Source organism: Anser cygnoides, chromosome 3 (assembly GCF_040182565.1).
Source record: "Anser cygnoides isolate HZ-2024a breed goose chromosome 3, Taihu_goose_T2T_genome, whole genome shotgun sequence".
Classification (NCBI taxonomy): domain Eukaryota; kingdom Metazoa; phylum Chordata; class Aves; order Anseriformes; family Anatidae; genus Anser; species Anser cygnoides.
The window spans coordinates 121,333,740-121,356,572 of record NC_089875.1 but is presented as its reverse complement, the minus strand read 5'-3'; the positions used below and the strand labels follow the sequence as shown (position 1 = coordinate 121,356,572).

The 22,833-nt window shown below is 51.2% G+C and overlaps 1 protein-coding gene and 1 long non-coding RNA gene across 9 annotated transcripts in view; one reads left to right on the top strand and one right to left on the bottom strand.

The window, feature by feature from the left end:
• Positions 1-9,044, bottom strand: part of NCOA1 (nuclear receptor coactivator 1) — a 165,655-nt gene extending 156,611 nt beyond the window's left edge. For all 8 annotated transcript variants that reach the window (XM_066995136.1, XM_066995137.1, XM_066995140.1 and 5 more), the window contains exon 1: positions 8,890-9,044. The gene's annotated coding sequence lies outside the window, so the exon portion shown is untranslated. The remainder of the gene's footprint in view (positions 1-8,889) is intronic.
• A 334-nt stretch (positions 9,045-9,378) lies between these two features.
• On the top strand, positions 9,379-15,718 carry LOC106038205 (uncharacterized). The gene is made up of 3 exons (XR_010830709.1): positions 9,379-12,880; positions 13,929-14,034; positions 15,013-15,718. It is a non-coding gene; the product is annotated as an uncharacterized lncRNA (long non-coding RNA).
• The last annotated feature ends 7,115 nt before the right edge of the window (positions 15,719-22,833 follow it).

Sequence of the window (22,833 nt, the reverse complement as noted above, 5' to 3'; positions counted from 1 at the left end):
CGCCAGCCGCACGGCGACGAGCGGGCCTGCTCCACGTTGGGGAACTAACGCTGTCGGGATTTTTTGGAGGCCATTATCAGCAGCGACGGGTTTCTGCTTTTGCCTTCTCCCCAGGCAGATCCTCCCTCCTGCTGCATGACATTTCTCGGCGGCAGGACTTGGCTGAATACCTTCCCACCCACTCCCCACCTGCAGCCCCGAGCTCAGCTCCGGGCCCGGCACCAGGAGGATGTGGAGCTGCTGGAGGAGGCCCCGAGGACGAGCAGAGGCTGGAGCCCCTCTGCCCTGGAGCCAGGCTGAGGGAGCTGGGGGTGTTGGGCCTGGGGAGGAGAAGGCTCCGGGGAGACCTCCCAGCGGCCTGAGTAGGGGCTTCAGGAGGGCTGGGGAGGGACTCTGTGTCAGGGGTAGGGACAGCACAAGGAGGGGGAGGCTTTAAACTCAAAGAGGGGAGCTTTAGATCAGACATGAGGAAGAAATTGTTCAGTATGAGGGCGGTGAGGACCTGGCGCAGGCTGCCCCGAGGAGCTGTGGGTGCCCCCTCCCTGGCAGTGCCCAAGGCCGGGCTGGATGGGGCTGGGGGCAGCCTGGGCCGGTGGGAGGTGTCCCTGCCCACGGCAAGGAGCTGGAATTTGATGATCTTTAAGGTCCCTTCCAACCCAAACCACTCCGGGATTCTGTGATTCCACATCCCAAAACGAGAACCCCGCTGCTGTCCCCACCCCACCCGAGCAGCACGCGCCATTCTCCACAAACGAGGACACGAAGCCTGGCTCCCACCATCTCTCCTTCGGCATCCCCCAGCCCCACGTCCCCGCCACCCATCCCCATCCTCACTCCCCCCAGACACAGACATCAGGACAGGCTCCCCGCAGGTGCCACGACGGGGACAAACCTGCGCCGAGGGTCCTGCAAAATCAGGAGTTACCCCCTCCATATCCCCAAAACGCCCCATTTTGAAGTGCTCTGTGTACCAGGAGCGTCTGCACGCCGCAGTCTGGGAACCTCTGCTCTCGAGAACGAAAGCCATCGGATGCCTGTCAGCAGGGCCACTTGTCAGCAATGCGGAGACTGCTGAAGCCAAGCCTCTTGAGGGCTGCTGGCAAACTCAAGGAAAGTTGCACCCAATTTAATAAATCCACGTACGCAACTGGAGTGGTCGAGCATTCCGGGTGCTTGAGAATAACCTGTCAAGTGCCTTTTACCTTTCAGGAACACCCTGCTGCTTGGGTAAATTATTAAATTTCCATGATTCTGTTTTATTCACCTGAAAAATGGGAGCAAAGACCAGGATTTATTTATTTTTTGTCTTGCAGGGGCATTATAAAATGTAGCCAGCGCAGGTGCGATGCTCAGTTCATATCAAAAATTAACAGCTTGAAGCAGCTTATCATCTAAAAACATTAGAAGAAAATTAAGTAGGTTGCGAAAAACTGAGCACTAAAAATTATAGAGTAACAGATTTATGATCATCTGTGCAACCTTAATCCGTTCCACTTTGTTGGTCCAACCCATACAGTGAATAAGTCAGAGAATCTATGGAAAAATATCATGTGGCTACAAAATTATAATTACAGTTGCATCTGTTTTTCCTAACTTTAGAAATGTTCAGCTTTACTAACTAGATAGGTTTTTTATTTAAACTTCCCAGGTTTTGGTTCTAGTCTGCAATAACAAATTTGGTTTGTTTTTTTATATGCCACATTTAAACATACTTCATCCACAGAAGTACCAGGAAAGTCTATTAAATTATCACATTGTCACATAGAAAGAGACTTAATTAATACAATTTAGGTAGTTTATTTTTTTCATTTTCACTGAATATGAAAAATAAACCAGATTAAGTTACACTTACCATGTAGTTATTTTCCATACAGCAAGCTTTGTATATACAATACTGTTTCCGTTTCCAACTACAATAAAAGTGTAAAATCAGGCCAAATGCTATTTTCAATGACATTTTTGAATTCGTTAAAGCATTTTCTTCTATTTATTTTGGGCCTTCAAAGGGATTATCGCCACTGCATCTTCGAAAAAACAGAACTTCATGCCAACATCGTCGAGTCTGGGCAAACTGCTCTAAAGGTTAAGGATGTGACTATTAATCTAGCTGTCAGAGGTGCTGGGTTAGCACAGCTTCCACTGCTTTTGGTGTGCAACATGCCCCGAACATAATCTGATTACACCAAAATACGAACCTACGAATGCAATTTCACACACCCAGAGAAAATTCACATACAAGTATTTTTACTAAGAAGAGTTAAGAGTAACCTCTGTTGAAAAATAATCGTGTGGACGCTAGGATATAGACGGGAGAGCACCAAGAAAGCCTGCAGACAGTACAAACACAAAGCATATTCTAGAATGCTGGGTTTTTACAGCCTTAATTTAAAAGAAAGCAAGAGTTGCGTGCTGCCGAGGCAGAGCTAGTTCAGGTCCTTGTTCCTACCCCAGGAGTCACAGAGGCGTACCTACCGCGGTGCTTCACCCGACCCTTCGCCAGCAGCTCTCCCTTGTCCCATGAACCAGCACCCTTAAAATGACATTTGGAGACACGAACGGAGATATTTTGTACATCGAATCCACTCCAGGAAATTCTGACTACCGACAATTAGGCTTCACACTGATTACATCTCCATAAACATTGGGACTTTGCGCTCAGCTTCGCCTAAGTTGAGATATAAGCACCTCGTAAACGCTCAAGTTTCACGCTTAACAGTATCGTGCACGCAGCACTTCACTATTAAATTTGAACTTAGGAGTCGTACAAGAATGCAGCATGGCTCCTCCTATAAATGTTTCTACTGTAAATGTTTCCAGAGCGTCCAGTTATCACGCCTGAAATCCTAACGCAGCATCTCCCATCATTAAAAACTACTTGTCTGGTATCCGCCTCTCCGCCGAGCGCAACGGGAGCATGGAAGAAAGTCTGGGGAACTCATCCTGCTCCAAGTCTGCCTGGAAATCTCCGCTCATAAAAGAGAAACAAGCAGCCAGCTGTTTACAGAATTAGCCACAAGGCCCAGGGCTCTCCTTGTCAGCAACCACGTTCAAGAAACACAAGAAAGACAGAGGGGTGAAGCTCACGCGCCCAGCCTGCAACAGGTTTAACTCTGGCTTGTTTATTTCCAGGCACAATTTTTCCAGTATGATTTAAAATAACTGGTCACAAGCATGTGTCAAAATCCTTTGCAGGTTAGTCAGACTTTTTTAAACAAGAACTTCAAAGACGGAGGCTTGAATAGCACTTCCAGTAAAAAGCTCATCTCTCAACTTCTTCGAGACCTTTGAAGTGTGTTGATAAAACTGGATGTAAAGTCTCAGATTAAGAGCAAAACACAGGCTCTGGGGGAGAGAAGAGAGGGCGGATCGGTTAGAAGTATGCTGTTTACAAGAAATAAGAAGAAAGAGAAGTTAAGGAGTCCAAGCTGTGAGATTTCTTGTGCACTTTACACATGAATTTAATTGATTTAATGGTCTGAAAAGTTCAGGGCTTTCCTCTCCTATTTTTTTTTTTCAATCCAGGAGTTATACAACGTTAACAGAAAAGGGGAGAAGGGAGAGAAAAATATTTTCAGTTTTCATTTTTAAGCCCTCAGTGCACAGTTCCACTGAAAAATTATAATACCAACTTTATCTTTTATTTATTATTGAAACTTCAAACACTATTCTGAGATCCCTGGACAGGGAACGGATCGCTGTGCTGGGGGTTGGATGCTCTCCCCCCTCCTGGGGCCCTTATTTCCCAAAGCCAGCGCACGCCATGCACAGGAGAAAACCCTAATATTAGGTGTGTAACAACGTCAGCACCTAACCGTTTGGAGGCTGTGTGATGCCTTTCAAAAATCAGGGCAGAGTTGTGATTCTAAACACATCCCTCTGTTCATAATCAAGACCTGAGCTTCACGTATGTAGGAAAGCTGCTGATCTGTTTGATTTTGAAACAGTTCCTCGTCCCTATTTTCAGCCTAGGAATACAAGAACCAAGCCTTCTTGCCTTGCCTGCCACATCGCTTTATTTTTCAAGTCGTTGCATTCTGCAAACCCCAAGGAAAGAGACCCTTGGAGTTTCAGATGTCAAATTAAAAAAGGAAAACAAAAACCGAATCCAAAGAAACCCAGTGCTCAGCTCGTTTCATGGCATATTCCATGACATATCATTCAAAATAAACACGGAATACACATAAATAGCTCAAAAATAGACATTTTAATGATTTGCGTTTCAAAACAGCTAGCTGCAGGATCAGCCTCGGCTGGGACATTTCTGACACTTGTTTAAAGCAGGACCCGGTGCTTCAGGATCCTTTTTTCCTCTGCAGAAGAGTGCCGACACACCCCAGAACCACTCCACTCATCTGTAGAAGCTGTCAGCTGACAATTTATGGATTCTTTAGAGCAAAATATGGGTGCTGGACAGTCCGCTAACCAAGGCAAGCCAGCAAACTGTTGACTCCGATGTTGCCTGCGCTGTTTTCATGTCCTAGATCACCTTCCTGCCACTCCAACTCGCATCTAAGACAAGGCAAACCTCTGCATGGACACGCCGGTTTAAAACTGACCACCAGGATAGCCTGCCTCAGCTTACAGAACAAACTAAACCAGGTTTAAAGAGGTTTAGGAGCATCTACCCGCAGATCTACCCACGCTGGTTTACAGACCTACCTAGTTTAGGCAAGGCGACCTTGTCGGAGCAGCACAGCCATTCCAAGCACATCCAAGGTCCGTTCCCAAAACCACGTCCTGACTTTTTCCACGCTCCCCCAAGGGCACCGAAGGGAAACGTCCCACTGCTCCTGGTGCCGAGATATTGCTTCCCAGGCAACCGGGTCAACTGCACGACAGCCTACCTGTCTTTCGGGGGAAAGAGGAGGAAAAGCATCGCAGGATGAGCGGCGCAGAAGCTATGGAGCCTGCGTTCTCCCCGCAGAGCACGTTGGCTCTAGCCCAAAGCCAAGCGAAGCCTAGTTTCTAACCTACATTCCCAGTCAGGTAAATTAGTTCAGGCTTACAGAACCTCCAAACCAGTTCAGCAGATTTTTCCTTTCGTAAATGACAGGGGCGCAGGCAAACCGCGCGGCGCTGACACATCCTTGATGCTCAGGCCGGGGCTCTGAAGCCTCCGAGCGCTTTAGGCTCCGTCCCACACCGAAGCCGCAGCATTTCGAACGGTCACCGTCACGCGGGGACGCTGCTGCCGTGGTACAAACCCCTCCTGAGCCGGCCCGACCCTCACGCGCCGGGCTCTGGGTGCAGAATGTGACGGCGCTTACGAGCGAGCCTGAACTTTTAATATTGCGGCTGCAGGAAAACGAACTACTCCGGGTCCTGCTGCATCAGGGGGAGAGGTTGAAGCCTCCCCGACACTCGCTGCTACACCTCTGACCTGTCAGCAGAGCCGCTCGTGCGAATCCTCCCCGGCCCAAGGAGCCGGATGGGCTCAAACGGTGCCAGGGGCTCGCACAGCAGCCTCCTGCCCCTTCTTCTGCACCGTCCCTTGCGGATCCACGACGAGCACCGGTGTTTGCCTCCCAGCGGGCCACGAAGAGCTCTTGTGCTGCAACATTACTTAAAATGAAACCAAAACACTCGGTATTTAGGCTGCTGGCACTACCGTCCTGCTGCCCAGCACCATCCAGTTGCTCCCCCATCACGGCTCTGCTCCTCCACCTCTTGCCTTTGGTTCAGACTTAAAAGTTTTTTGGAAGTGGCGCCCACTTTTTCTTTATTTTTTACATCGATCCCCACTGCAAACCCGGGCCAGGATTCCCAGGTGCTGCAGCAATACAAACAACATATAACCATATAACCGCCAATAAAAATCACTTGTTTGCATCTGCCAACAATTAAAGCCTGTATATACAGGAGGGGTGGCCACATGCTACTGGGTATTACACGCTGCCTCGGCCCTTCAGGAATACCTCGTTAAAATATTTACCTGCAACTCCGAGACATTCCTCCCCCAAAACCCTCTCTTTAAAGGAAGAATCTAACTTTAAAAACCATTTTTTCCATTCCTCCTCTTTGATCGACGAGATAAGAACCATGCTTCAAAGAAAACACAGTCAACCAAGCGAAACAAGAATAACTTGTAGTATAAATAGTTTCCTTATACAAAATATACTGTTTTTCGACTGGCAAACTATTTATGCAGGAGCCGGGATATTTTTAGCAGTAGCGCTCGCACCTTCGTTTCTGACAACCCCTGCGAAGTCTCATGCAAATTACCCCCCTCCGATTAGCAAGCGGCGAGGTGCTGATCTCCAGCAGCTCTGTTTGCTGCAAATATGCTCATATAGCGCAGCCGAGCAGTCCTGAAGGCTCCACGTATTTGTCAGCAGCCCACCCAATAACCGTGGCGAGAGACCACAGGGAAGTCAACAGAGGGCACATGCTCCCCGACGCAGGCTTTTACAACGTGAGAATGACACTGACACTACTCCAATAAATCTAGAGTGGAACTGGATGACTAATTACGTGAATTAGTCATGCAATTGTGAGCATGTGTCTTAGCATTATCGGAGGGCACGGCTCAGGGAAAAACACGAGCACGAAAATCAAAGTCAGCCACTTGTGAGCAAGAAGCAAAGGCCTCCTGCCTCCCCGGCGCTCAGCCCCCCTGCTCCCTTCCCAGGGAGCCTATTTGTTTTGGAAGCGGGGATTTGCGCTGCCATATTGTTTGGCAACACGTTTCAAACACCAGATACCCATCTTGAGCAAATAAGTCGAGATTTAACATTTCATCATGCCCATCGGCTGCGAGCCAGGTACGGTGCTGCCAGAGCTACTACTGTTTATTATCTACCGCCGAGAGCTGTTTGTCCCCTTAAGTGGCAACTTGAACTTTAATCATTTTCACCAAACAGTGCTCCGGAGTGGGAACGCTTCACCACTTACCCGGCTCCCCAGGAAATTCGTAGCTTTACCCCCAGCTTTTCCTGGGTTTACAACGTTTCTCACCCTGCTGCTGGGCCAGAGGCCTGGGTTCATCGCTCTACGTGCATCGCCTACCGCAGACAGCTCCGTATCCGACGTTTTTAAAACTTTCCCTTACCTAAAGCAAGCTGACGTTTAGAGCACAGGGGTGTTCGCTGAAATTACATACAGGCAGAAGAACACAGCCTCCGAACTGCAATGGGACGGCGTGCCCCTAGAAGAGGGGATAAAGCACCAATTTTCTTCACATACCTCTAGCGTCTTGCACCCAGGTATACCACCCTTCCATTCATATATATAAATATACACACACACGCATGCAAATGTTGCACGCACACGCATATATATGTATATCCTGCCAGCCCACACAAACCAGGTCTTTTTTTCAGATTAAACCAGCAACACAAAGAATACAAGCCCTGAGACAGGCTAAGGAACGTGCAAGCACCACCCACACGAGTCCGAATTTCCAGTTACAATATACTTTGCTGTGTCACTCTTTTTTTGGCTATGCCCTATTTGGGTAGTGAAAATTGGGTATCTACCGTACGCCGATCGAGCTCCCGGGGGACCGAAAGGGCGGCCCGCAGGGAGCTCCCCCCCCCCGACACCTTCCCGCCCCCCCCCAAAAAACGGGATCTTTGGGGGCGCAAACCCGGGAGAGCATCGCAGAGCGAACGCGGCCGTGACCCACTTCGCAGCCGCCGAAAGGTCAAAGCGCACCTAGGAAACTGGAGGATTTCAGCGCCTCCGCCAGCCTCCGTCGGAAGGAAACGGCTTTTCCGCCACGGATTTTCTGCCGCGAAATGTCATCTTCCCCCGGCGAGACCCCCGAACCCGGCCGGGGGCAACCCCGGCTGCCTCCCGCAGATATTCGGGACCGCTCGCAACCCGCTGCCGGCCTCTGCGGGAGGCCACGGAGGCGACCGAGGGAGGTTTGGGCCGCGGCGGGTGCCGGCAGCGGGCGACGGGCACCCCAAGTCGCTGCGCCCCCTTCGCACCCTCCCCGGGGCGAGGCGGCCGTTTCCCCCCCAAAACCGAGCGCGCAGCACTTGACCCGTTTCCCACTGAAATCACACCAAAAGCCCCCCCGCTACCTCCTCGCTACCTCCTCGCCACCTCCAGCCTCCCCCGACCCCCCAAACCTCACCGGCGCCCAACTCCCTCGCCCGAAAAACCTCCGGGAGGGGAAGGAGGCCCGGGGGGGGGGGGGGGGCAGCCTTGGTGGGGGGGGGTGCAGGAGGCGATTGGGGCTTTGGGGGGGAGGTTTGAGGAAGATGCGCCGGGCGAACAAAGAGCTGTCACCGCCAGCAGCGCCGCCGAGCCCCGCGGCCTCCCCGAGGGGGGTCCGAGCCACCCCCCCCCCGGAGGCCGGCGCCCTCCTTCTCCCTTCAGCCATCTTTCCCCGGGACGTGGAGGATCGGGGGAGGAGGTCGGTGGAGGGGAGGAGGTTGGGGGGGGTGTGGGTGTGGGGAGGGGGGGTGTGGGGAGGGGGGGGGGGGGCACGAGCGCTGCAAACTGCTTTTCCACTTTATTTGAATCAACTTTCAAAAATTAAGAATTATTTAAAAAAAAAAAAAAAAAGAGAAAGGGAGGGGGGGTGTGTTTGGAGGGGGGGGGGAGGCTCGCGGCCTCACAGACCCCCCCACCCCCCACCCCCCCGTGGATATCGGGGGGCCCCCCCCAGCCGCCATAGCAGCCCCGGGAGGGGGGGGGGGCAGGGGGAGGCCGTGCCTCCACCGTCGCCGTCCTCCCCCCTTCTTTCACCCCCCCATCCCGGCCATGACAGCTGCACCTCCCCGGAGGCCGGGGGGCTGCGGAGGGGCCGTCCCCGTCCCCCCCCCAACCGACACACCCCCGCCTGCGCGGCGGGGCAGCGGCGTGCCCCGGCCTCCGTCCCTCCCTCCCGGCCTCCCTCCTCCGGCCTCCCTCCCCGCCTTCCCCTCCGCCGCCGCTCACCTGCCGCCGCTGCCCGGGTGACAGCAGCCTCCGGCCTCTCTCTTCCCTTCCCCACCACCACCACCACCACCACCACCACCCCCGCCGGTCGCTCAAGGCGACAGCGACTCCCCCGGCCGAGAGACGGCGGGGGCGGCCCCGGGGGGGGGGGGGGGGGGAGGCTGTGGCTCGGCTGGCGGAGGCTGGGAGCTGTGAGGACGAGGAGGAGGAAGGAGGAGGAATGGAGGGAGGGAGGCTGAGGCTGCTGCTGCTGCTGCTGGGGGCCCCGGTTCCCCCGCTGCGGGGCTCCCGGGCACCCGGGGCCCCTTGCCTCGGCGGCGCGGTGGAGGCTGCGGGGCTCCGCTCGCTCGCCCTCCCGGCGGGACGGGGCGGAGCCGGGCACGGAGGACGAGGGGGGCGGTGTCGGAGGAAGCCGCCTCCTCCTCTCCTCTCCTCCCCCTCCTCCTCCTCCTCTCCTCCTCCTCCCTCTCCTCCCTCAGCCGCCATCTTCCCTCCCCCTCCCCGCCGCCCCCCGCCCCATGGCGGCGCGGCGAGGCCCGGAGGCCGGGCTGCGAGGCGGCGGTGGCCGGGGGGTGGTGGGGGGAGGCCGCCTCCAGGAGGCTCCTCTCCGCTGTGGGAAGGGGGGAAAGGGGGGAGCCAGGCGCCATCTTAGCAGCCTAGGGGGCGGCCGGGGCCTGCCCGCAGCGGGTGGGGGGCTCCGAGGGAGGCGCAGAGGCCGGCAGCCCTCTGGCTGTGTCACCCATGTCGCTGTGGGGCTGGGTGCAGGTCTGTGTGTGCCTCCGGTGCCTCGCTGCCTCCGTCTGCTCCACCACTATAAACCATCCTCCGGTACATATTCACTGGCGTGAGGCTCAACCGACTCGGCCTCCGCGTGCCCACCCAGCACGGCCTCGTCCTCCATTCGCACCACGGCCTCGCGAAGGCTCGCGGTTCCCTCCTGCTCGCCAGCGCCGTGGCGGAGCGGAGGCATTTTGTGCCACAAGTCACCTGTCGGGTTGGGTTTCCCACTCGCCTCCCCTGCGGAGGCTTCAAGGAAGAGCTAAAGGAAGGCCGCCCTGCGTCTTGCGTTAGCGTTGCTCTCCTCCGAGGCAGCCAAAGCTCCGAAATAACGTCTATTTTCAGTTGGCACTGAAACAAAAAAGTTCACTGAGGGGTGCGGAGTGACAGGCAGCCCCGCGCAGGCCTCCCCGCGCTGGGTCTCGTCGGCAGCATTTTCTGCTATTTCCAGGTAAAAGCGCTGCAAGTGGAAGAGCCGCAATTGCTCTATCAACTGTTTTATCGCATCCAGGCTGTGTGGTGTTACATTATTCATCGTCTCTGTGGAGCTGTGAAATCCCCGAACACCTTACGTGTCACGAGGCAAAACAACTCGATGGGTTGAATGGTTAAAATAAACCAGAGCTTCAGGTGGCTCATTTTCCTCCGTGGGGGCTCTTTATTCCCCAGGGGCTTGAGAGTGCATTTGTTACAACAAAACAAATTGGCCTTGAAAGGCCCAGTCAAACGCACAAGATCGCAAATCCACCCGGCGTAGTCACCCCCATCGACGTCTGATCCGGATTTCGGCTTCTTTTTGGGGGGACCCGCATGGTTACCTCGGAGGTTTTCTGCTTCCCAAGGGGAAAACCCCTGTGCAGGCGTGCATTTCATAACTGCCTCATTATCTCTTGAACAGGATGGGCAGGCTGAGCCTGAATTAACTCTTTGGAAGGTAAAGGGCCGGGGGACATTGATCGTGTTTGTTGTTTTCCCTCATTTGGGCATCAAGAGGACTTTTTATGGGCTAATTCATACCAGCACGATTATCTGCAGGTATATTCGTATCTAAAATGCTGTGTGTTTCGTCCACCTTAAGCTAGGCAAGTAATTAATGATTTTTTTTAAAGGATTTCGGGCCTGTATGTGTAAATGAAAGCATTGAAATAAGTGGGAAAACAGTGAAGGAAAATGCTAAGAAAAGTAGCGACCCGTGATCGTGCACCCAGAACAAATTCCCTGCTGCAGAACCCACGCTGCCAGCGAGGTTACGGAGGAATACTCCTGATTCCCCTTTAATTGCATACTTCACAGGGGCTGAGGCAACGCTAGCTGCCGCTGCATGCTGCTGCATGACCCTTTGTTGCAACACATCTAGGTGGAAGCGCTACCAGATTCCTCCTGGTCCTGCTCCCTTCGTGACAGCAGCAGGGGCAGGAAGCTGTGTAAAAGTCCCTGGCTTTTCCTGAATTGCCAGCTCTCCACTGCCTCTGCAGGCTGTGCCCACTTCGCTTTTACTCGGGCAGAAAACGCTCAGCCTTCCCGACTAATACCAAGTCGCAGAGCTCGATGTTAGAATATTCCCCTCCATTAATTCCTCAGGAGGAAGGAATATATGAGCTGATCTCAGGCAGTCGGGGCATTTTTAAGTTTTCAGTGATATTAACACTGAGAAGGATAAAGCCTTTTTTATTACTTTAATCTGCAAGTTAATTTTTAAATGGAATGCGGGTATAAACAATGCCATTTTTAAGTACATTACAGCGCTGTCAGGCTGTGACAATTTAAATGAATGAGACTTCAAAACGCATTATGGAAGGGATTAAATGTCTCATTGAAATACACATGGCAAAAATGAAATCCATCAGTAGAATGAAATTACATTAAAACTTCCTAGAATTAAATCCGAAACAAAGGCCTCCCCTACCAGGTAAGTGAGACCGCGTTGGGTGAGGCTTTATCTGAGAGCAGTTTTAATTTCCAACTGACTGCAAATGACAAATAATTCACTCTTGTTAGATCTTTCCAGCCCAAGCACTTTGTAAAACAAGATGATATGATTATCTTCATGTTACATTTACACAGCAGTGTTTAAGAGGTTGAAGTGGAGGTCAAGCAACGAGTGAGCAGTGGAATCGCCAACCAAACCAGCGCCGAGGCTTTCTGCTTGTCGTGTTCCCTCTGTGTTATGCTGTCACCAGCAGCCTCTTTTTCCATACAATTCACTTGGACTAAAGTCCATTTTCAGGCTTTATTTCGGTTTACAAAGCAGGCTATTTTAAGAGTTTCTTGTAAGTCACAAGCAGCCACCATACAGTCGTTAACCCAAGAAGGTAACTTTAATTGTAGGGAGTTTAAAAGCTTCTTGGCCAAATTCAGCATTGTAATAAGTAATAAATATTTTCTTTGATGGTGGTGTTGCAAGAATTTAGGGCGAGCACGGTTCTTTAGAGCTCTGCATACTTTCTGAATATGGGCTTGATTCTGTTTCATGCTGAGCCCCCGGTGCGCGCAGAGCTCCCCCCTTACTACTGACTTGCTTATTCACTAAAAAGGTAGCAGAAATGGTAAAATTGGTCCAAGTGGGGGTTGAACAAGAATGCTGGGTGTGGCAGCAGCAGGAACAAATGGCAGAAGGGTACAAGAGCGGTATTCGATGATGGCATCTGGGCCAGCAGGTCGCAGCGATTGCAGCGTGGGTGTAGCTGCAGGGAGCCTGGCGACCTGGGGGTAGGTGTCCCCACGGGGTGAAACGTCGCTACCAGCTACTAAAACATGGTAAAATCTCACATGTGGAAGGAGAACCGAGACCTGAGGATGAATATCCAGCTCATTGCAAGATGAGGCAGAGCCCCAGGCGCAAGCACCTTGGTGCCTGAAGGCTGCAGGGACTGCCTGGGCACCGCTTGGCGCCTCTGCGCACGTGGGTACAAGAATACGACCGAAACCAGCTTTGTTCTAAGTTTTCTCCCCCCTTCCAAGGTCTCAGGTGCAGGTGCTCTATGTATTTACTGCAACGTTGGGCCATCATTTCCTGTGTGACAGCCTTTTTGCTGGTGTTTCAGACCTCCACAGGGTACGAAGGCTTGGCTTTCTGCTCAGCAGAGCGTGCACTGTGCTGAGAACCGAGAGCAGGACGCTTTCAACACCCTGCTTTAACACCTTTTCCGTACCCCTTAACTTAAACGACCTTACAGACGGGCTGCAGACAAAATTAATGCCCAGCCTCGTGCAGGTGAGTGAATGGTTTCGCGTCCAGCCCGTGCCAGCCGATGCGAGCACCGTGGCCTGGCTGCAGAGCTCCGGGGAGGAAATCCTTGCCCGGGATGGTTGGTGGAGGCAGCCCTGCTCGCTGGGGAAGCCTTAATGAAAAGCAGCTCATCAGCACTTACGTAACCTAATGATAATCCGGCTCAGGCCGGGCAATGCTTAAAGCCACAGCCTCTCTCTGCCCTGACCTATTTTACGCTCGATGCAAGGGCAGGAGCGTGCGGTTTGGAACTTTGCTGGGGCTTTTATTGCCCGCCAGGAGCGAAGCCCCCCGCGCACGTTTCCCCTGCCTTCCTGGCTGCAGAGGAACCGCTTTGGGTTTGTCGGTGGCTTTTTATGGTATCGGCTCCGAGCGCAGGCACAGCAGAGAGCAAATTGTAAACAATTCGGAGGAAAACACTTCGTGTCCTGCAGGAAACTCAGCGTACTTCAATCCCTGCTTCAGAAGCTGCCCAGGGTCCGGGGGTATGTTGCAAAGCACTTCTTCTGCCGTGCCGAACCACACAGAAAGCTTTTGTGTTTTTATTAGCCCTCACAGAGCAAAAATGTATGCTTCCACATTCCAGGCTCATAATTACATTTGACTTAAGAAATTCATTAAGATTGTGCTGGCATAACTCAAACTTGTACAAGCGGCCAGCTCCCTGTAATCTTTTTTTTTTTTTTTTTTTTTTTACCTCTCCATCTACAGAAATATCAACAGGAGATTAAACGCGGAGATGTTGATTCAGATCTCAGCATTTAATCTGACCACAGATGGTGTCAAAGAGGGACAGCCATGCAAAATAGCGACAGATTTTTTCCTAAACAATCACTTTTTTTGTTTAATAAAGATGGAGAACAAGGCACCAACTTTAAAATATAGAGGAAATCTGTTGCCTACAGTTCCCCTCCCAGAGAGCTCTGAAGCATTATGAATGGGCCGATTTCTGTTAATGATTAATAACGTGTTTATATTTATGTACTTAACTGAAGTTATTATTGTAACTGTTATTAATTGCTATCTTTAACAGGGTAAATATGCCATTCCTCATGACACTGGACAAGTTAATGACACAGCTGGTCACAAAAAGGAGGCTGTAACGTTGCGCTGAGCAGAAGAAATACTGCCTGTTACGTGTGGGTATACTCATTTTGGAAGACACGCTTACACAGAACCTCGTTGATTTGAAATCAGCGATGCCAAGACTATATATTTGCTGCCACAAGGAATACCAGGCTTTGCAAAAATTTACTACCAGGCGTAGCGCTTCTTGCTGACGGATTCCTGGGGCAGATTTCGTGGATCCCGCTCTTACGGCTTGAAAGTTTGCTCGAGCTAGTTAGGAGTGGTTTTTAAAAGCCGGTTTTTAATGCCCAACGTTAAGGCCAGAAATTAAATTACTTTGAAAAAGGTTTACAAAACTTCGCGTTGGTAGGCCTATTCCATGACATTTAGAAAAATAATAATAATGAAAAAAAAAAAATTGTGGTGATCGTGTTTGTTGACATTTGGAACATCTCCCCATGGAGCCTGCAACCAAAACACGGCCGCATTGTGCTAGCATTTAAGAAACAGAAAGTGGAACTAAAGGAAATTTATTAAAATAGTGTGGCTGATTATAAACTCTAAAGGGAAATCAAGTAACCTCATTTCCTTATCTCATCTGAGCAAAAGGCTAAAAAAAGGGGGTGGGGAAATGCACTTTTTCGGTTTTAGTCATCTCAAGTATTACTAATCACAGAAGTACAACGTAATTTAAAATGCATTTCAATATGCTTCCGAGCCCTTTAAAGTGGACTTCTTAAATCAGAGGCTACGGTGGTGTTTCGTATTGATTAAGGGTTAAGGGGCAAGGGCTAAAGAGCTCCTTTCAGCCCGGTGCAGGTACCAGGTCCCGCAGAGCTGTGCAGGATCAGGCCAGGTAGGTGCCAGCGCCACAGTTCTGCCGTTCTCAGCAGGCAATATTTGAGATTCAGCTCTGCTTGTAATGCGCTTGGCTAATTGGATAATACTGGAAATAGGAGAGAGTATTTTCATGTTCCTTCCTGAAAGGATTTTTGTTTGTTTCTGACTTTTTTTTGTGTGTGTTAAAAAAAATATATTGATCGTTGCAGCCTGCGTGTAAGTGGCGTGATAACTCCCATCAGAGCTGGTGTAACTTGTCCTTTTTTGGCAATCACGCCGGCGAGACCAGGCACTGAATAGGGAATAAACCAGAGCTGTTCCGTAACCCTACCGAGCTGATCCCACTGAGAACTCCCTCTATTTACTCATCTGCACTTAAAGACTGTCAGTTTTGTTCAGATGTCTACTCGGTCTGCGAAATACTTTCCTTAACCTACTTTTGATGCCTTTGAAGTATCGTCTGCTTCACTAGTTTGAAGAGCACTAAAGCCCTCGTGCAGCCAATAGGCACTTAAGTGCTTACTTTTAAACCCATGAGCAGCTCCGTGAGGCACACGAGAATTGCCGCAGCTCGACAGATCTGTCAGTCCGTCTCCTTCACTCCTTTGTCTCCGACAGCACTCGACACCAGATTCCTGCTCCTACGCCTCCCTCTCCCTTCCCCCCCTGTGCGTTAGGGAAAGGAGAAGAGGGCCGATGCCACGACAGCAACTTCCCCACTGATTTGGGCTCTCACAACACGACGGGTGCCACCACGGGGCTGATACCACCACGGCAAGCACCGGCTTTCCGTCGTGTCCATCCCCATCCAGGGAGGCGTAACACCAAATCCATCCCATTGCCTAACCCCTAGGAGCAGTGCTGCACCTCAAAGCATGAGGTGGAAGGAAAAATAAAATATGGTTTTTTTTCCCCAAAAAACGTTGTTGACCTCTGTAATGAATTATCCTGGGTACTCTTGTTATCCCCCAGAGATGCCTCAGCGAAATCCTGTGCGGTTAATTAGGTCCTTACTTGTACCGCAGCCTCCCGCAGAGGCAGATGCTTTAACCTGGATAACAGGCGCACCAGAAGTGATTAGAAATGCAAGAAAAAACAGGGGAAGCAATCAAGGAGAGAAGAAAGAGGTAAAGGTGGTGCTTTAGGAGCACGATTTGCAGGATAAATGGGAAGCAGTGCTTGTAGTGAAATGGGATGACTTCTTTGTCATATCAAATCAGCGAAGTACAAAGGGGAAATGGGCGCCCTTGTCACAACCTGAAATTTTACAGATCACGAAAAAAAATATTCTCCATTTTGTCCTCCACAGGTAGCACAGAGGAATGAGGAGCCAGAGCGTATTCGTGTTGTTTTCCTCTGCTTTTGGTTGCTTTTCTTTCCCCCTTCGTGCAAATTTAATAACTTTCCTTGTTGGTCAGCTGCTGTGGCTGAAGTCAGGAGCAAGAAAGGAACCGGAGCAGAGCGAGGGCAGGGAAAGTAGATCCCATTTGAAGGCGATTCCAGCTTCAAATGTGACAAGTGTCCCTGCTGCTGTGTGTGCCTCCTGCTAGTGATCACCATAACCCCTTCTGCAGCAAGCTGTTGTGAGGGATCCCCGACACTGTGAAATTTGGGGGGCTGGCACCCGCTTTTTGACTTCATGAGGGCCCTGTGTGGGGGTTACAAATGATAACAACCTGGCTCGGAGAGGCTGTCCACGTTCTGGATGGTCGAATTCATGTAAATGAGACGAATTGTGAGGGGGCCTGGATTTCTGAGTGACCTGAGCGATGCGAAGGGAGAACACCACACCCTGAGGTTAAACCAAACGTAAAATCCCAGAGCGGAGTGGAAACAGAAACCGGGAATGAGATGTGCTCAGATCACAGCCCTTTTCTTGTGGAACCAGGGATCCTTCCTGAGAAAGGAGAAACCTTTCGTTTCAGCAATGCAAGGCTTCCCCTCTGTGGCAACGAGGCAGCAGGGTGTCCCGCTGTTCCACCCCACACACGCAAAAAAAAAATAATTTCCTTTTTCTCAGAGGCAAAGTCCAGCAGAAACGTGGCCCTGAAGTAAAGGAAATATTTACAGCATAGGCTACAGGCTGGGCTGGGTGTAACGGTGTACAGCACTGCGAGAGGCCGAAGCAATCCTGCTTTATGAGCCCAAAGTTTTTAACTCCTTCGGCAGGGAAACTCCAACCGGTAGCTGCCGAAACGAGGAGGTGCCACATGGCAGTGACAGGCAGGTTTAGGGATCAAAGGAAACTTTAACAGCGTCATATTGGGGTCATAGAATAAGGAAAAAGCATGAGAAACGTCTATTTTCTTTTACAAGAGAAAGGATTAACCGGAGAACAATGTTAGCATCACTGATGCTTGTACCCAACTGCAGCTGTTTGCTGTTGAGGCTGCTAACGGCACAGGAGGCTCTCCCAGTAATGATCTCATACCACAAAAATACCTCTCGCCATAAACATATATTATCTAAAAACTGGTGTCCAGGTTGATTTTAAGTTCCAACCCTGGAAATGAAACGGGACCATGATATTAGGAGCCATGCGAGCTAAGATGATGCGTACAGAAAGGGTGGCTGCCAAATCACGCCTGTATGGGCAGGCTGCATTCGCATTACCCCAAAAGATTTCCCAGTCGCTATGGTTACTCAATATTACAGCTCAATAGATTGGTAACGTGAACTGATAGCTCTAGCAATGCACTGCGGAAAAACGGGATTAAATAGGTCCCACTGAAAGGCAAGCCTGACAAATCTGGTGCTCCCAATGAGGCGACGATAACGGGGCACCGCCGGGCAGTTCGGGATCGTTGGGTATGGGACACGTGGGATGGGAGCTCGGTGCATCCACTGCGGTGGGGGTCACCTCAAACAGCTGCCCCCCCCGTGCGTAATGCCTCTTGTGCACGTGTTGAAGGGGTAAAATACACACCAAGCTGTCTCATGTGGGACCCCTGGAGCAGAATCACGGCTGAGTCCCAGCAAGAAATCTTTTTTATGAAGCTAGAAATCCAGCAGGCTTTTCAAAAGCTGGTCACCCAAAGCCCCGGCGGTGCTGCAGGTGGCTCAGCACCCTGGCGTTGCCCCCTTCAGGCCTCAGCGTCAGCCTCTGTTCTAACAAAATGACATGGGATTGTCTTCACAGGTTGTCTAATATTCTGAATAGTTTTATCCGGTCGCCTCCTGTCTGCCTGTTCCCCAACGTAGGTAACAGCACCTCGCCTGAGCGTCCTATCCTTGCTGCCCTTTCCCAATCGGGTTTTTAATCAATGCGTTAAAAACTAGACCCGCTGCAGAATTACACGTTGCTGTAATGTTGGATGAAAGGTGAAAACCCGAGGTTTATTTGTACCTTTTGTCTCCTAGCCACATTTTGGGGCAGGATTGCAGCTACTCCCCTGCTGCCGGCTCCAGCTGTGCCCTGACCCAAGTTCCTACAGACCGGCCGCTGTTAGGACATCGAGGGAAAGGGGAAAACCACGACACGACGACGCAGAAAGAGGGAAGGAGAGACCTTAGCGGTGCAGAAAGCAAGCATGCGATGTCCGGGGCCTCGCACCTCTGTCTGCAAAGAGGGAAAACAGAATTTCTCTTCCGTAGGGGTACTGTACGGGTGGATTTGGAAATGACCGGGAGGTGTTTGGGTGCTGTGCTGGTGGAGACGTGGTGGATACAGGGAGAAATACGAAGGCTTAAAGGTCAGGCAGAGAAGACGTGCGTCTCACTGAGAGCATTTTAAAGAAGCAGAGGGAAGGAAACTGTTCCGAAGAAAACACAGTAAATGAGAAAAATTGCAACAACAACAGAAGTGGAGAATAGGAAGAGAAAAAGAAGGAAAGCCCAGAGGGGCCATAAAGCAATTCTTTGTTTTTATGGAGAGTTTCCACTTCTTCATTCAATTTTTTTGAATGCAAGTTTTATTAGTGGTTTTGGCCCTGCCCTTACAAACAAATCAGGCAGCACTTACCACCACCAGCCTGGGAGGAGGTGAGATGCTTTTGGAAGTCACGCATCGTCCTCTTTCTCCTCGGGAAAAGCTGGCTGGGGTAACCCCACTGATGGAAAAATCGATTGGCTGTCGATTGGCTTCTTAGAAAGCACACTCTTGTCCTGGATGGGCCTCGTTTGCAGGGCTTGCCCTGCTGAAAAGACAAAGAAAATGCTGTAAAAAAAGCCGGAGGCACTCCCACTACTAACATAGCACCTCCGCACAGGAACGTGCACATCGACATTGGCCTAAAAAGTAAAAATTAAGTAGACCGCAACACAGCAGATAAAATTTGGATTATAAACCCAACACCACACATTTGGAAATGTCCCCACATTGGTTACTTATTTGCCCCAAAGTCTTGTGCGACCATTAAGCCATCTTAATGAAGATGCTTTGGGATAATCCGGGACATTCTGGTGCTGGAGAATTACGCCAGAGGAAGTCACCAAAATTGCAACTAGAGGGCTTGGGTCATCAGGGCTTTGCCATGCCCACCCGTGTGCATGTCCTTGTGCCCTGCTGGGAGGCTCTTTGAGTTGCGCTCAGCGAGGGAAGAGATTTTCCTCGTGGTGTTGTCTTGTTGTAAAGGGCTGGGGGATGCACTCACGGAATTTGGGCAGGTTTTGTGTTGGAAGGACGGGGCTGGGGTCCGGTGATGTGGACAATGGATGCTGTGGACAGGACTCGGCAGCCTGAGGATGGTGCTGAACTGAAGTCTGCTGTGTCTGCGAACAATACTTCCCAAAATACCGGACTGCAAAGCGTAGTTTGTTTTTGCACGGCGCTTTAAGATCCTGGCAGAAAAGTGAAAGGTGATGAGAAAACACATGGTTCTGCAGTGCTGCTTCTTAGCTCTGGGAAAAAACTTTCCTGTGTGTCAGGGCTTCTCCCTGACACCTCTCACCTTCTTTCTTGTTGGTTTCCTTTTTTTTTTTAAATAAAACTCAACCTCCCTGTTCCCGCAGAGGCTCTATTTCTCATCGTTGTACTTGATCTTCTACATCAGAGAAGCGCTGCTGCTGCAGCCATGCAGCCCTCGCTCTGCCCATGCAGATGACAAATTAATCTAACATTTCACGTCCCAGAAATACTTATTATTTCTTCCCTCCCTTTTGTTCTCGCCATCGCTGTGCTTCTCGAATTGTGAGGCTGGCCTCCCCGGGGAAGCTCTGCTTTCTTCCCAGAGAGACCGCAGCAAGTCCAAGGGCAGTGAAAAATGGAATATTATTTTCTTGCTGGCTTAGTGATTTTCATTTAGGATTCAGCAAATGCAGAGCCATCTGCTATGTATGAAATATCCAATAATAGTTCTCCAGTTGCTGAATTCGAAGTGGAAACAAGCCAGTGAGGGAGGCAGGGTGCCTGGCTTGCCTCAAAGCTCCTCTGTAAGCACATGCAGCCAAGCTGCACCCATGTCTTTGCCACCTGATTGTAGCAGTGTTGCCAAAAGTACGGGCAACTTGGAGATGGGACTGGAGGTCAGAGGAACAGGACTTTCAGTTTTCCCCCTCTGAGTGATCCTGTTTACTGCTCTTCTTTGTTTAGTGGGTGTATGGGGACATGATGCCTTACAAACCCTAAAATCCCAGTGTTTACTCACAGAAGTGCTGGTTCCCTCTCCCTGAAGCCAACCAGGTGATCTGGAAGGTCCCCTCCAACCCAAACCATTCCAGGACTCTATGATTATCTGCATTATCAAACGTGCTGGCACTGGGAACAGGTTCAGGTGTTAAAACCTCATCCCTAAGATCCAAGTCAATGCATGACAAGAGATACGGAAATCCCGGCAGCAGGAAGCTCAGTGTACAAAAGCTACTTGCAGCTTTTCACGCCCAAATCCTCTTCGTTTCCCTGCAGCTAACAGCAATGCAACACACATGGCATTTCCAGGTCCAACGCATGGATCTGCTCTTTGCCTAGCGCCAGTTTCACTGAGTTTTGCTGTTTTTCTTCAAGTTCCTTGATTTCCCTGCCTTCCATGAAGCGAACACTGCATTACCTGCGGAATTACCTGGTAGTGCTGATATTTAAGTTGTTGGTTTAGTGCTGCCAGGCTGCACGAATGGGAATGAACCAAAGCTTTGCCCAAGCCGCTCTTCGGGACCATCTACATTTAGCGCCGTCAGTCTGGGACCATCTACGCTGCTTGGCAGACCTCACCCAGGCAGAGGATTTTAGCATTTGTTAGTGCAAAGCTCAAGAGCAGGGGTGCTGTGCTAATATAAAAGGCTCTGTACTGATGTGATTTCAGCTCATAAGCCAACCTGTGTTGGTAAGATCGCCAGGAGTTCATAGTTCACAGGTCAGTGCTCTGTCCGCTCTCAGCATCACACAGGTCACACACCTTGCCATTTTGCTAAGACAATCTATGCTTTTGTATATTATATTATATATATGTATATGTATATATATATATATAAATAATGCTAAGACAAAAAAATAAAAATAAAAAATTGGGTTTTACAACCCAGGCATGTTAGCTGCTGGTGGGCATTTGCAAAATGCTAAAAAATGCCCAAATCCCTCAGGCCAGGGCTACCTCCACAGGGTCTGTCTGGGGGGATGCTCCGCTGGCAAGCGGACAGCACAACCTCACAGCAACCCTAACAGGGCATTTCCACTGGTTATTGGGGGGGTTGTCCCTTTTTTGGGGTAAAAAACAGGCTGGGGGCTGCATGCTAACAGGCGGGAGCCAAGGAGAGAGTGCCAGCCCTTTCACATCACCTAATGGATATCATGGTTAAAGGAGGCCAGTGGGGTCAGCATAACTCCATCCTCTTTATCCCAGGCTTTCAGGATGATCCTTGGGGCCCTAAGGAGAAAGACAGCTGAGAAATGTCCTGATTTATGTTGGGACGTGGTTTGTGTCACCCTCAGCAATCCGACATGAACCACAGCATCGCCGAGTCCACAGGTGATGGGGCTGGGTCTTCAGCAGCCGACGGGCCAGCAGGCTTGGGTATTTAAAATCATTAGTGCCATGGAAAAGGAACATCCTGCAGATTAGAAACAGCGGAGTGTCCGAGCCCTGGTTTTAGATTTTCCCTTTGGATTTTTCTTTTGGCATCCCTAGACACCGTCGTGCTGGGTACAGTCAGGAGACAAGCGGATGCCACGAAACAACACATGCAAAGGGCAGCCTCCGTCACCGCCTGCGGCGTCTGGGCTGCGCGACCCACAGGAGAATGACAAGGAAATCCTGAAATTCTAGGCCGAAAGAGAAAGCGCCTTGCTGTGAAGGAATCTTTGGGCTGCTCATTGATGCTGCTGCCAGAGCTCGGCTGGTATTTGGGGCTCCGGCACCCGCCCGGCCCAGCGGTGCTGCCTGAGGGGCAGGGGGAGCCGCCGGGGCTCCGGGCTGGGCCCGGGGCCTCTGGGCCCGGCCCTGGGCACCGCCGAGCAGAGCCCGGCTCCGGCCTCTCCGCACCTCCCCGCGGGTCCTGACGGCCATGGGGGAGCTCCCCCGGAGCCTCCTCTGCTCCAGGCCGAGCAGCCCCAGCTCTCGCAGCCTCTCCTCACAGCACGGGGGCTCCGGGCCCGGCAGCACCCTGGGGGCCCCGGCCTGGGCTCTCCCCGCTGGGCCCGGGTCCACAAAGGGGTGACAGCAATGGGGAAAGCAAAGCTGCCGCCTCCCCACCCGGGCCCCTCTGAAGCACTGGGACCAGTTCACAGAGGATGCTGGACTGGGCCCTGCGGGAGCAGGGTGGTGACGGGGGCACGGGATCCCCATTTCCACTGAAATCAGTGGGAGTTTTGCCCGCAGCACGGAGCGGGAGTTCGGATTTCCTTAGCTCCTCTCCTGGCTCCTCCTCATGCCTGTCGACGAGCCCTGGGGACGGCAGTTCAGCCATCAGAGGGTGCAAACTGCTGCGAATCCCCGCACACCCCGACCTCCTTGGCCCACCAAGCCAACCCAGGCTTTGCCCTCACAACCTGGGGTTGAAAGGGGGATAATTTTATTTACCTTTCCCATAAGGATGTGGCAAGGGCGAGCGGTTTCGATCCTCTCGTCGCAGAAAAAAGTGTGAAGTGTCACTATCAATGA